Consider the following 15,158-nt stretch of genomic DNA (forward strand, 5'->3'; position numbering starts at 1 on the left):
ACAGTGAATTCTATTTATAATAGAGAATCCCCGGATTTAAATATAAGATAGGATAATTAATTAATAAATATGTGAAATCTTTTTCACAGATAATTTCTTTATGAAATAGAGAATCCCCGGATTTAATATTAGTAAAGGCAAATTAATTAATATTGTATAAAAATACTTTTTACAGTGAATTCTATTTATAATAGAGAATCCCCGGATTTAAATATAAGATAGGATAATTAATTAATAAATATGTGAAATCTTTTTCACAGATGATTTCTTTATGAAATAGAGAATCCCCGGATTTAATATTAGTAAAGGCAAATTAATTAATATTGTATAAAAATACTTTTTACAGTGAATTCTATTTATAATAGAGAATCCCCGGATTTAAATATAAGATAGGATAATTAATTAATAAATATGTGAAATCTTTTTCACAGATAATTTCTTTATGAAATAGAGAATCCCCGGATTTAATATTAGTAAAGGCAAATTAATTAATATTGTATAAAAATACTTTTTACAGTGAATTCTATTTATAATAGAGAATCCTCGGATTTAAATATAAGATAGGATAATTAATTAATAAATATGTGAAATCTTTTTCACAGATAATTTCTTTATGAAATAGAGAATCCCCGGATTTAATATTAGTAAAGGCAAATTAATTAATATTGTATAAAAATACTTTTTACAGTGAATTCTATTTATAATAGAGAATCCCCGGATTTAAATATAAGATAGGATAATTAATTAATAAATATGTGAAATCTTTTTCACAGATAATTTCTTTATGAAATAGAGAATCCCCGGATTTAATATTAGTAAAGGCAAATTAATTAATATTGTATAAAAATACTTTTTACAGTGAATTCTATTTATAATAGAGAATCCTCGGATTTAAATATAAGATAGGATAATTAATTAATAAATATGTGAAATCTTTTTCACAGATAATTTCTTTATGAAATAGAGAATCCCCGGATTTAATATTAGTAAAGGCAAATTAATTAATATTGTATAAAAATACTTTTTACAGTGAATTCTATTTATAATAGAGAATCCCCGGATTTAAATATAAGATAGGATAATTAATTAATAAATATGTGAAATCTTTTTCACAGATAATTTCTTTATGAAATAGAGAATCCCCGGATTTAAATATAAGATAGGATAATTAATTAATAAATATGTGAAATCTTTTTCACAGATAATTTCTTTATGAAATAGAGAATCCCCGGATTTAATATTAGTAAAGGCAAATTAATTAATATTGTATAAAAATACTTTTTACAGTGAATTCTATTTATAATAGAGAATCTCCGGATTTAAATATAAGATAGGATAATTAATTAATAAATATGTGAAATCTTTTTCACAGATAATTTCTTTATGAAATAGAGAATCCCCGGATTTAATATTAGTAAAGGCAAATTAATTAATATTGTATAAAAATACTTTTTACAGTGAATTCTATTTATAATAGAGAATCCCCGGATTTAAATATAAGATAGGATAATTAATTAATAAATATGTGAAATCTTTTTCACAGATAATTTCTTTATGAAATAGAGAATCCCCGGATTTAATATTAGTAAAGGCAAATTAATTAATATTGTATAAAAATACTTTTTACAGTGAATTCTATTTATAATAGAGAATCTCCGGATTTAAATATAAGATAGGATAATTAATTAATAAATATGTGAAATCTTTTTCACAGATAATTTCTTTATGAAATAGAGAATCCCCGGATTTAAATATTAGTAAAGGCAAATTAATTAATATTGTATAAAAATACTTTTTACAGTGAATTCTATTTATAATAGAGAATCCCCGGATTTAAATATAAGATAGGATAATTAATTAATAAATATGTGAAATCTTTTTCACAGATAATTTCTTTATGAAATAGAGAATCCCCGGATTTAATATTAGTAAAGGCAAATTAATTAATATTGTATAAAAATACTTTTTACAGTGAATTCTATTTATAATAGAGAATCTCCGGATTTAAATATAAGATAGGATAATTAATTAATAAATATGTGAAATCTTTTTCACAGATAATTTCTTTATGAAATAGAGAATCCCCGGATTTAAATATTAGTAAAGGCAAATTAATTAATATTGTATAAAAATACTTTTTACAGTGAATTCTATTTATAATAGAGAATCTCCGGATTTAAATATAAGATAGGATAATTAATTAATAAATATGTGAAATCTTTTTCACAGATAATTTCTTTATGAAATAGAGAATCCCCGGATTTAAATATTAGTAAAGGCAAATTAATTAATATTGTATAAAAATACTTTTTACAGTGAATTCTATTTATAATAGAGAATCCCCGGATTTAAATATAAGATAGGATAATTAATTAATAAATATGTGAAATCTTTTTCACAGATGATTTCTTTATGAAATAGAGAATCCCCGGATTTAAATATTAGTAAAGGCAAATTAATTAATATTGTATAAAAATACTTTTTACAGTGAATTCTACTTATAATAGAGAATCTCCGGATTTAAATATAAGATAGGATAATTAATTAATAAATATGTGAAATCTTTTTCACAGATAATTTCTTTATGAAATAGAGAATCCCCGGATTTAATATTAGTAAAGGCAAATTAATTAATATTGTATAAAAATACTTTTTACAGTGAATTCTATTTATAATAGAGAATCTCCGGATTTAAATATAAGATAGGATAATTAATTAATAAATATGTGAAATCTTTTTCACAGATATTTCTTTATGAAATAGAGAATCCCCGGATTTAATATTAGTAAAGGCAAATTAATTAATATTGTATAAAAATACTTTTTACAGTGAATTCTATTTATAATAGAGAATCCTCGGATTTAAATATAAGATAGGATAATTAATTAATAAATATGTGAAATCTTTTTCACAGATATGTAGGGGTTGTGCCTTTGAAAGTACAAAGGGGTTCATATGCAAGATGTAATGGTGCTTTATTATAAGAAAACGGGTTTGTTGGATTTTATTGATTAATTTGTCTTTCAAAATACGATATGATTTTTAAAAAATCAGGCTGCAAAAAAGTGTTTTGTGGGAAAATATCCAATAAAAATTTGTAGAGAATGGCTGGAGAGTAGTAGGAATAAGAAAAGTATGTCTAAAAACCATGGAAAGATTGTAATATATGGGGGAATATGCCAGATTAATAATATGTCCAATAAGCACTGGAACGTGGGTATGCTCAAGATGAACTGGAGTTGTACACGTCCGAGAGGAAGCCGCGGGCAAGGGGGGGTTGAAGAAAGCCGTTAAAAAATAAAAATTACCAGGGGTGGATCGAGCATGCGTGATCTAAACATGAGGGTGTATGTACCAATATAGAGGGTGCGATGAAGGCGTCGTAAAAAGCTGGGAATGAGGGATGGTTCCGGGCCATCGAAATGAACCTGAAAGAGTAACCAGTGGTCTCGTAAAAGGCACTGTGGGAGGAGTTACAATACATGGACGTGAAAAGCGGGACTGCCATGCTTTACGCTGAAGGATAGAGGATTTCTCGGGCTGGACTAGATCATGGGATACCAGTTGGAACAGGATATTCGTGAGTAATTATGAATAACGAGTCACGTCCCCAGACGTACCGTGCATGGAACGACCCAGAATATGAGGTGGATAAGGAGTGTGCTATTAAACCAATATGTCTTAATAATCATTAATATAAAATACTGGCTTATATGCGTGGGGCAAATCGTTAATGTGGATTATACATACTAACATATCGTACTAATCATTATTATACAATACTGGCTTATATGCATGGGGCAAATCACTTATGTGGATTATACATAGCAAAGTAAGACTAATGTATAAGAGATACATTAATCTATGGGCCGGGATACACCCCCGGAGGGGGCATATGGTCGGGGATACACCCCCGGAGGGGGCATATGAGAAGCGGGAATATTTAGTTCCGTGTCTACTCTATCAAAGTAGTCCTTTCTCAGGCACGCTTCTATTGTGGTGGAACACCAAATAGTGCTGTAGGAGAAGAGCAGTTTAGTAAGCATATTGCTAGGGTTAGTGGGAGAAATTGTTTTCATAGGAGGTGTATGAGTTGGTCATATCGGAATCGGGGGTATGAGGCGCGGGTTCATAGGAATATAGTTGTGAGGAGAGTTGTTTTTACTAGTAAATTTGTTGTAAATAGTGGTGAGAAGTTTGTGCCTGGGTTGAAGAATATCATTGTTGATAGGGTGTTTATTAATAGGATGTTGGTATATTCTGCTAGGAATAGTAGTGCGAATGGGCTTGCTGAGAATTCTACGTTGAATCCTGAAACTAGTTCAGATTCTCCTTCTGTTAGGTCAAAGGGTGAGCGGTTGGTTTCTGCTAGTGTGGATGTGAATCATATTATAGCTAGTGGTCAGGAGGATAGGAATAATCATAGTTTTTCTTGCGTCTCTGTGAAAGAGAGGAGTGAGTATCCACCAGAGTGGGTGGCTATTGAGATGATAATTAGGCCGAGTGTTACTTCATAGGAAATAATTTGTGCTACAGCTCGTATAGAGCCTAGTAGTGGGTATTTTGAGTTTGAAGACCATCCGGATCATAGGATGATGTAGGTGAATATGCCCGATATGGCTATAATAAATATAAGGCCTAAGTTTATGTTAATTAATGGGGTTGGTATTGGTATAGGTATTCAGGTGATTAGGGCTAGTGTGAGTGCTAGGATGGGTGAAAGTATAAATAGGATGGGTGATGATATGGAGGGTTTGGTTGATTCTTTAATAATTAGTTTTAGTCCGTCTGCGATTGGTTGGAGGAGGCCTTCTGGGCCTACGATGTTTGGGCCTTTGCGGTGTTGTATGTATCCTATTAATTTTCGCTCTAAGAGGGTGAGGAATGCGACAGCAATTAGGATAGGGAGAATGTAGAGAAGGGTGTTTATGGTGTTAAGAAAGATTGAGTAAATTATTAAGAGGTTTATCTTAATTAACCTTATCTTGGTTTAAAAATGGGGAGGTAGTATTTGGTTTGTAGTTAAGAGCGTATCTTTAGTATTGGCTCCGCTTCGTCGGTCCTTTCGTACTGGGCGGAGTGGTTAAACATAGATAGAAACCGACCTGGATTGCTCCGGTCTGAACTCAGATCACGTAGGACTGTTAATCGTTGAACAAACGAACCTTTAATAGCGGCTACACCATTGGGATGTCCTGATCCAACATCGAGGTCGTAAACCTTCTTTTTGATATGGACTCTTGAAGAAGATGGCGCTGTTATCCCTGGAGTAACTTGGTTCAATTATCAGGTGTACTGGGTCGTATGTGGCTTGTTGGCCTATGGGGTGATTGATGTCACTAATTTGGAAGTTCTTTTTTTTCCGAGGTCGCCCCAACCGAAAGTAATTATTATGTGGTTTAATAGTTTAGTTTAAGCTTCACAGGGTCTTCTGGTCTTGTGTGTTTATTCCAGCTTTTTTACTGGGAGATCAGTTTAATTGACTCACTATAAGAGACAGTTGAACCCTCATTTTGCCTTTCATACTAGTCCATAATTAGTGGACAAATGATTATGCTACCTTTGCACGGTTAGAGTACCGCGGCCGTTTAATTATTCACTGGGCAGGCGTTGCCTTTAATACTGTTAATAGGGCTAAAGGTTATGTTTTTGTTAAACAGTTGGGGTTTAGGTTGCCGAGTTCCTTTTATAGTGTTTAATCTTTCTTTTTAACGCTCCTGTGTTGGTGTCACAGTAATGGGGTAAGTGAGAATTAGTTAATGGTTTACCTATTGTGGTCTGTTAATGACTAGTGGGGGGTCCGTTTCTAGTGGATGGGTGCGTTATAGAGAGGGTATCTTATTATTAGTTTTAGCATAATGGTGTTCATAAGTATGAGCTCACCTTTAGTTATTTTGGAGTTTTCATTGGGTTGTTGAATTGGGTAAAAAATTCTTTAACGATATTTTTTTAGATGGCTGCTTAAAGGCCTACGGGTGAGGATGAATAGATTTCTCTCAAATTCAGGTTGTATCCTGTTTCAATAGAGCTGTACCCCTATTGAGTTTCTTTAGAGGACTAGTATTTGGTTTATAGGTCTAAAGTAAGACTAAAATCTTTTTGTTAGGTAGCCAGCTATCTCCGGGTTCGATGGGCTTTTCACTTCTACTTTTAAGTTGTCCCACCCTTTTGCTACAGGGATGGGTTGGCTCTAGTTGGGCTACTTTAAAGTAGCTCACCTGGTTTCGGGGTGGGTAGGCTTCAGTTCTTCTTGTCTACCTTTAACTTGCTAAACCATGATACAAAAGGTACAAGGTTTTGTCTTTGCTGTTTATTGCTTGTTTTATTTTCCTTGCGGTACTTATATTGGTTTACTGTTCGATCGCATCTACTGAGTGGGTCAAATGTTTTGTTTGATATATTATAGGATATTTGTGTAAGAGAGTTGTGTGGCTCAAAAAGATTATATTGATAATGTCGTTCGAGTGTAGGTCGAATGCTTTTTATAAGCTACTTTTTGTTTCTAAGCGCACTTTCCAGTACGCTTACCGTGTTACGACTTGCCCTGCTTGAGTAAAGTGTAAGGTTTAATGTAGGAAAGAAGTATTGTTGGCAGGGATGACGGGCGGTGTGTACGCACCTCATTGCGTTAATTTCTGTTTAGTGTTCTATTCTTAGCATACTGCTAAATCCTCCTTCAGTTTTTAGTTTCATGGTTTATCCGTGATTTTCTGTTTTAGAAAATGTAGCCCATCTTTACATACTCATTAGTTACACCTCGACCTGTCGTGTTAGATATGGTCTATTGTGCTCACTTTGTTTCTTTTGCAAGGTGAACTGGCGACGGCGGTATATAGACTGTAGGGCTAGAGTGTGTTGGGTTGATCGTGGGGTATCGGCTTATTGGACAGGCTCCTCTAGGTTGATATGGGGTACCGTCAAGTCTTTTAAATTTTAAGTTTGTACTCGTAGTTATTTGGCGAACAAATTGTTGTTTAATTGTCGTGTTATGGCCGGGCATAGTAAGGTATCTAATCTTAGTTTGTGTCGTGGCTTTCATGAGTTGGTGAGGTTTGAGTTATTAAGGGTCTGGTTCATATGGCCTGTGGCTTTTTACGGCTGGGGGGGGTTTCTTTCTTAATAGTGTTACTGTCATTTAGTCATACTTTACGCCGGTGTAATTATCTTGGGTCTATCGTATAACCGCGGTCGCTGGCACGAGATTAACCGACCCTAAAACTCTTTTTCTAGGTCAAGCTTAGGCTTATGGCTTAATATTAATTACTGCTGCGGGTATGCCCGTGTGGGTGTGGCTTATTGCTGGGTGTTTTAGGCGGTTGCCTGATACCTTTCGTACTAGATGTTAGTGGGTTGATTCACTGTTGTGGGGAGGCTTGCATGTATAATTAAAGGGTGAAGGTAATTAGAGGTTCAAAACCAAGACCTTGTGTTAATCAGGTAAAACCCATCTTAGCATTTTCAGTGCTATGCTTTAGTAATAAGCTATGATAACATATAAAGAATCTCCGGATTTAAATATAAGATAGGATAATTAATTAATAAATATGTGAAATCTTTTTCACAGATAATTTCTTTATGAAATAGAGAATCCCCGGATTTAATATTAGTAAAGGCAAATTAATTAATATTGTATAAAAATACTTTTTACAGTGAATTCTATTTATAATAGAGAATCCCCGGATTTAAATATAAGATAGGATAATTAATTAATAAATATGTGAAATCTTTTTCACAGATGATTTCTTTATGAAATAGAGAATCCCCGGATTTAAATATAAGATAGGATAATTAATTAATAAATATGTGAAATCTTTTTCACAGATAATTTCTTTATGAAATAGAGAATCCCCGGATTTAATATTAGTAAAGGCAAATTAATTAATATTGTATAAAAATACTTTTTACAGTGAATTCTATTTATAATAGAGAATCCCCGGATTTAAATATAAGATAGGATAATTAATTAATAAATATGTGAAATCTTTTTCACAGATAATTTCTTTATGAAATAGAGAATCCCCGGATTTAAATATAAGATAGGATAATTAATTAATAAATATGTGAAATCTTTTTCACAGATAATTTCTTTATGAAATAGAGAATCCCCGGATTTAATATTAGTAAAGGCAAATTAATTAATATTGTATAAAAATACTTTTTACAGTGAATTCTATTTATAATAGAGAATCTCCGGATTTAATATTAGTAAAGGCAAATTAATTAATATTGTATAAAAATACTTTTTACAGTGAATTCTATTTATAATAGAGAATCTCCGGATTTAATATTAGTAAAGGCAAATTAATTAATATTGTATAAAAATACTTTTTACAGTGAATTCTATTTATAATAGAGAATCCCCGGATTTAAATATAAGATAGGATAATTAATTAATAAATATGTGAAATCTTTTTCACAGATAATTTCTTTATGAAATAGAGAATCCCCGGATTTAATATTAGTAAAGGCAAATTAATTAATATTGTATAAAAATACTTTTTACAGTGAATTCTATTTATAATAGAGAATCTCCGGATTTAAATATAAGATAGGATAATTAATTAATAAATATGTGAAATCTTTTTCACAGATAATTTCTTTATGAAATAGAGAATCCCCGGATTTAATATTAGTAAAGGCAAATTAATTAATATTGTATAAAAATACTTTTTACAGTGAATTCTATTTATAATAGAGAATCCCCGGATTTAAATATAAGATAGGATAATTAATTAATAAATATGTGAAATCTTTTTCACAGATAATTTCTTTATGAAATAGAGAATCCCCGGATTTAAAATTAGTAAAGGCAAATTAATTAATATTGTATAAAAATACTTTTTACAGTGAATTCTATTTATAATAGAGAATCCCCGGATTTAAATATAAGATAGGATAATTAATTAATAAATATGTGAAATCTTTTTCACAGATAATTTCTTTATGAAATAGAGAATCCCCGGATTTAATATTAGTAAAGGCAAATTAATTAATATTGTATAAAAATACTTTTTACAGTGAATTCTATTTATAATAGAGAATCTCCGGATTTAAATATAAGATAGGATAATTAATTAATAAATATGTGAAATCTTTTTCACAGATAATTTCTTTATGAAATAGAGAATCCCCGGATTTAATATTAGTAAAGGCAAATTAATTAATATTGTATAAAAATACTTTTTACAGTGAATTCTATTTATAATAGAGAATCTCCGGATTTAAATATAAGATAGGATAATTAATTAATAAATATGTGAAATCTTTTTCACAGATAATTTCTTTATGAAATAGAGAATCCCCGGATTTAATATTAGTAAAGGCAAATTAATTAATATTGTATAAAAATACTTTTTACAGTGAATTCTATTTATAATAGAGAATCTCCGGATTTAAATATAAGATAGGATAATTAATTAATAAATATGTGAAATCTTTTTCACAGATAATTTCTTTATGAAATAGAGAATCCCCGGATTTAATATTAGTAAAGGCAAATTAATTAATATTGTATAAAAATACTTTTTACAGTGAATTCTATTTATAATAGAGAATCTCCGGATTTAAATATAAGATAGGATAATTAATTAATAAATATGTGAAATCTTTTTCACAGATAATTTCTTTATGAAATAGAGAATCCCCGGATTTAATATTAGTAAAGGCAAATTAATTAATATTGTATAAAAATACTTTTTACAGTGAATTCTATTTATAATAGAGAATCTCCGGATTTAAATATAAGATAGGATAATTAATTAATAAATATGTGAAATCTTTTTCACAGATATGTAGGGGTTGTGCCTTTGAAAGTACAAAGGGGTTCATATGCAAGATGTAATGGTGCTTTATTATAAGAAAACGGGTTTGTTGGATTTTATTGATTAATTTGTCTTTCAAAATACGATATGATTTTTAAAAAATCAGGCTGCAAAAAAGTGTTTTGTGGGAAAATATCCAATAAAAATTTGTAGAGAATGGCTGGAGAGTAGTAGGAATAAGAAAAGTATGTCTAAAAACCATGGAAAGATTGTAATATATGGGGGAATATGCCAGATTAATAATATGTCCAATAAGCACTGGAACGTGGGTATGCTCAAGATGAACTGGAGTTGTACACGTCCGAGAGGAAGCCGCGGGCAAGGGGGGGTTGAAGAAAGCCGTTAAAAAATAAAAATTACCAGGGGTGGATCGAGCATGCGTGATCTAAACATGAGGGTGTATGTACCAATATAGAGGGTGCGATGAAGGCGTCGTAAAAAGCTGGGAATGAGGGATGGTTCCGGGCCATCGAAATGAACCTGAAAGAGTAACCAGTGGTCTCGTAAAAGGCACTGTGGGAGGAGTTACAATACATGGACGTGAAAAGCGGGACTGCCATGCTTTACGCTGAAGGATAGAGGATTTCTCGGGCTGGACTAGATCATGGGATACCAGTTGGAACAGGATATTCGTGAGTAATTATGAATAACGAGTCACGTCCCCAGACGTACCGTGCATGGAACGACCCAGAATATGAGGTGGATAAGGAGTGTGCTATTAAACCAATATGTCTTAATAATCATTAATATAAAATACTGGCTTATATGCGTGGGGCAAATCGTTAATGTGGATTATACATACTAACATATCGTACTAATCATTATTATACAATACTGGCTTATATGCATGGGGCAAATCACTTATGTGGATTATACATAGCAAAGTAAGACTAATGTATAAGAGATACATTAATCTATGGGCCGGGATACACCCCCGGAGGGGGCATATGGTCGGGGATACACCCCCGGAGGGGGCATATGGTCGGGGATACACCCCCGGAGGGGGCATATGGTCGGGGATACACCCCCGGAGGGGGCATATGGTCGGGGATACACCCCCGGAGGGGGCATATGGTCGGGGATACACCCCCGGAGGGGGCATATGGTCGGGGATACACCCCCGGAGGGGGCATATGGTTGGGGATACACCCCCGGAGGGGGCATATGGTTGGGGATACACCCCCGGAGGGGGCATATGGTCGGGGATACACCCCCGGAGGGGGCATATGGTCGGGGATACACCCCCGGAGGGGGCATATGGTTGGGGATACACCCCCGGAGGGGGCATATGGTTGGGGATACACCCCCGGAGGGGGCATATGGTTGGGGATACACCCCCGGAGGGGGCATATGGTTGGGGATACACCCCCGGAGGGGGCATATGGTTGGGGATACACCCCCGGAGGGGGCATATGGTTGGGGATACACCCCCGGAGGGGGCAATCAAAGAGTAGTTTAAGATAAAATGTTAGCTTTGGGGGCTAGAGATGGAAGTCCCTCTTTGATGCTCTGGGGGAAGGGCCCGTCTTTGGTTTACAAGAACAATGCTTTGTGAGTTAAGCTACCAGGGCATGTGGGTGGTATAGAGAGTTTATTTTCTAGTCAACCTAGAATGGGGTTTATAATGAAGAATAGGAAGTAGAGTAGAGAGGTTATTTGGCTAATTAGTATAAATGGGGGTTCTACTGGTTTAGTGGCTGCTCATGTAATTGTAATGAAGGTAGTAATTAGGGTTCAGAATAGGAGTTGTCCAAATGGGCGAAAGGTCATTGATCGAATGTAAGAGGTGTGGGTAAATGGTATTGAGATTAGGATGGAGACTGATAAGATTAGTGCTAAAGTCCCGCCTAGCTTATTTGGGACTGATCGTAGAATTCCGTATGCAAATAGAAAGTATCATTCTGGTTTAATATGTTGGGGTGTAACTATTGGATTGGCTTTTGAGAAGTTATCTGGGTCGTTAAAGATGTTGGGGGCGAGGGAAATAGTGATGAGTATGAGGGAGATAAGGATAGATAATATTAGGGTGTCTTTGTATGAGTGGTAGGGGTGAAATGGGATTTTGTCTGTGTCTGAGTTGGTTCCGAGTGGGTTGCCTGAGCCTTCGTCGTGAAGAAGAATAATGTGGATGGAGGATAAAGATATAATGATGAATGGGAGGATAAAGTGAAGTGCGAAGAATCGTGTTAGTGTAGGGTCATTGATTGAGAATCCTCCTCATAGTCAAGTTGTTAGAGAGGTGCCAATATAAGGTACGGCTGTCAGGAGATTGGTAATTACTGTTGCTGCTCAGAAGGATATTTGTCCTCAGGGAAGAACGTATCCGAAGAAAGCAGTTGCTATTAGAGTAATAAGTAGGCTAACACCTGATAGTCATACTGATTTGTTTAGGTAGGAACTGTAGTAGAGGCCGCGGCCGATGTGGATGTAGATACAGATAAAGAATATAGAAGCTCCGATGGCATGGAGGTTTTGTAAGATTCATCCGTGGGGGGTGTCTCGTATAATGTGAATGACAGATGAGAAGGCTAGGTTGATGTTAGCTGTGTAATGGATTGCTAGGAGGAAACCCGTTAAAGTTTGTAAAATTAAGCAGGCTAATAGTATTGAGCCAAAATTTCATCAAGTAGAGATATTTATTCCTACTGGGAGAAGATTAAATAGTAGAAGTGTGTGTTGGTTGAGCATGATTTTTGTAGTTGATTACAACAGTGGTTTTTCGTACCGCAGGTCTCTAATAGAGCAAAAATTATGGTTTTAATAAATTATTTGGTGTATATGTCAATAATATTTGTAGTTTTTAGTGTGTCTGTGTTAGGTTATATTTTTGTTCCTTATCAAGGGGTGATTATTCTTATAGGGGTCTCATTTTTTTGTTGTCTTTTTATGGTTGTTTTTGGTCGTACTTTTATGGCTTTTGTAGTTTATATTATTTATTTAGGGGGTCTGGTTGTGATTTTTAGTTATTGTGTGAGTGTAGAGAAGGATAAGGTGGATATGCTACGGGGGTGGTTGGCTAAGTTTTTTGCTATTTTTGTTTTGGTCTTAGCTATTTTGGGTTTTTGGTGAGTTGGTGTTTGGGTCTTAGATGCGTTAATAGTTAATACGGTTTGAGAGGAGATGTTGTGTTTAGAGGTAAATGGTGCTTGTGTTTTTTATTTTAAGGGTGGTGTGGGTTTGGTGGTTTGTTCTTGGGGTTTGTTTGTGGTGTTGTTTTCTATTTTGGTAGTAATTGGTTGATCTTGTAAGGGGGGTCTGCGTTCTTTTAGAGAAGAAGGATAGAGGAAATTATGGTGAAGGTAAAGATTGGGAGGAAGTTTTTGATTATATTTTTTTGTTGTGTTGAGAGGTGGATGGTCGGGGTGATTGAGTTTGATAGGCCTTTAGGTCCTAGTATTTCGAGCGTTCATAGATCAATAAGCTCATTGGATTTTTGTTGGCTAAGTTTTATACTTTGTATGGTTAGTATTCGGTGGGGGATATTGAAGAAAGCTAGCTGGTTGAAGAAGTGGTTGGATGTAATTGTTTTTTTTGGTTTAGAATGGAGGGTGGTGTTGAGTATGTCTATTGATAGAGAGGCTCCTGTAAGTGTAGCAATTAGTGCTGTGAGTTTAATTATGGTTGGTATAGTAATTAGTGTTGTGGTTTGTAGAGTTAGGGTTTTTGCTAGAGTACCTATTAAGGTTGAAGCAGCGGTTAGACGTAGAAGGGGGGTGATGATGTTTGTTGTTTCTTTGTTAGTGGTGTGGTTTGTTCGTGGGAATTTGGAGAGTAAATATAAAATAAGTTGTGTACTGTAGACGGCAGAAATAATGGTGGCGATGAAGATCATTGTTATGGCTCATGAGTTGGTATAAGAATTTATTATTGTTTCAATGATGGTGTCTTTTGAGTAAAAGCCGGTTAGAAAGGGTATGCCTATAAGGGAGAAGCTAGCGATTGTAATAAATGATGAGGTTATAGGGGTTGTTTTTGTTAGGCCTCCTATCATTCGGATATCTTGTTCGTTATTCAGGTTATGAGTAAATGATCCTGAGCATAGGAATAATAAGGCTTTAAAAAAAGAGTGAGTAGCTATGTGGAGAAAAGCTAGTGTTGGTTGATTGAGGCCGATTATGGTTATTATTAAGCCTAGTTGGCTTGTGGTTGATAGTGCGATAATCTTTTTAATGTCGTAGTGGGTTGTTGCTGCGGTTGCAGCAAATATAGTTGTTATAGATCCTACTAGAAGGCAGATTGTAGTTATGGTTTTGTTGTTGCAATATGTTGGGTAAAGTCGGATGAGTAAAAAAACTCCTGCTACGACTATAGTGCTGGAGTGTAGTAGGGCTGATACAGGGGTTGGGCCTTCTATAGCGGAAGGAAGTCAGGGGTGTAGGCCAAATTGTGCGGATTTTCCCATGGCTGCAGCTAATAGGCCTATTGTTGGAATGGTGTATATTATTTCGTGTTGAAAGATAAGTTCTTGTAAGTTAATAGATGATGAAGTTATTAGTCATAGGGTTGTTAAAATAAGGCCAATGTCTCCGATGCGATTGTAGGCAATAGCTTGGAGTGCGGCTGTGTTGGCGTCTGGGCGACCAGATCATCATCCAATTAGGAGAAAAGATATAATTCCTACGCCTTCTCACCCGATGAAAAGTTGGTATAGATTATTTGCTGAAATAATAGTTAATATAGTAATTAAAAAGATTAGTAGGTACTTGGTAAATTTATTGTTGAGGGGGTCTGATGATATATACCAAATAGAAAATTCTGTGATAGATCATGTAATGAATAGGGCGATGGGAAAGAATATAAGTGATAGGGTGTCTAATGTAACAGAGATGTTAATGTTTTCTGTCATTACATTAATTAGTGGTGGGAATGATATTGTAAGTTCTTTATTGTTAAGGAGGGGGTTAATAGGGACTAAGTTTAGAAAAAATAATAATATAAGGTTTTTCTTTATATTTTGTATTGTTTGTGGTTGTATGATTAGTGCAATTAGGGATAAGAAAGTAGTAAGTATAATTGTTGGGGAGATAAGGTCCATTATTCTACCACTTGGATTTGCACCAAGGGTTTTGGTGCCTAAGACCAGTGGAATACTACTATCCTTTGGTAGAGGGGGCTGGAGTTTAGTTCCAGGTAAAAGAGTTAGCAGATCTTATGACACCCTCGTGGTGTGTGAGGAGAGACTCCTATTATCATGGTCACAGCATGACATTTTATTTAAATTACGCGCACCTAAATATAAGTTCAGGTTTTATAGAGACTAATATTAGTGGTAGTGTGTGGAGGGTTATGAGGAGGTGTTCTCGTGAGTGTGTTTGTGCGATTTTAGAATTAGTAAGG

General features: G+C 34.2%; 1 protein-coding gene and 1 pseudogene across 1 annotated transcript in view; one reads left to right on the top strand and one right to left on the bottom strand.

Annotated features, from left to right (window-relative positions):
• The window catches only part of LOC139168875 (synaptotagmin-1), a 455,513-nt gene that overhangs the window by 205,449 nt on the left and 234,906 nt on the right, over positions 1–15,158 (top strand). The gene's annotated exons all lie outside the window — the stretch shown is intronic.
• Positions 11,393–14,856, bottom strand: LOC139168870 (NADH-ubiquinone oxidoreductase chain 5-like; annotated as a pseudogene).

This window comes from Erythrolamprus reginae, chromosome 6 (assembly GCF_031021105.1).
Source record: "Erythrolamprus reginae isolate rEryReg1 chromosome 6, rEryReg1.hap1, whole genome shotgun sequence".
NCBI lineage: Eukaryota > Metazoa > Chordata > Lepidosauria > Squamata > Dipsadidae > Erythrolamprus > Erythrolamprus reginae.